Source organism: Arachis ipaensis, chromosome B04 (assembly GCF_000816755.2).
Source record: "Arachis ipaensis cultivar K30076 chromosome B04, Araip1.1, whole genome shotgun sequence".
Lineage (NCBI taxonomy): Eukaryota > Viridiplantae > Streptophyta > Magnoliopsida > Fabales > Fabaceae > Arachis > Arachis ipaensis.
The window spans coordinates 111017390-111017856 of record NC_029788.2 but is presented as its reverse complement, the minus strand read 5'-3'; positions in this window follow the sequence as shown (position 1 = coordinate 111017856).

The window sequence follows — 467 nt, the reverse complement described above, 5'->3', positions numbered from 1 at the left end:
CAATTAGAGAGTTAATTTTTTAACCAATATCAATTAATAATTTTCATTTTAAATTTTGAATTTTTCAAAAATAAAAGTTAAAATAAATAATTTTAGAGCAAAGAGAAAAAAAATGATTAATATAAATTACTTAAATATTCGTTCCAATCACATTAGAAAACTAAGAATCCTCAGCTAACATTACAACCAATAAGTATAGAGCTGGCCGAAGATCAGAAGTTCAATAAAACAAAAATAAAAATTATATCTTTATAGAATTAGTCTTTTATCAATTTTTACTTTTTTTTTTCTTTCTCCCAACACTATAATTTCATTCATCCATCACCTCTGATCTTGCTGTCACAGTAGGTCATCTTAATTTTAAACTCTAAATTTTAAATAAATTTTAAATCCTAAATTCTAAACACATAATTTCTAAATTCTAAATCTTAAATTTTATACTCTAAATTAATTTTACCTCGTCTCTC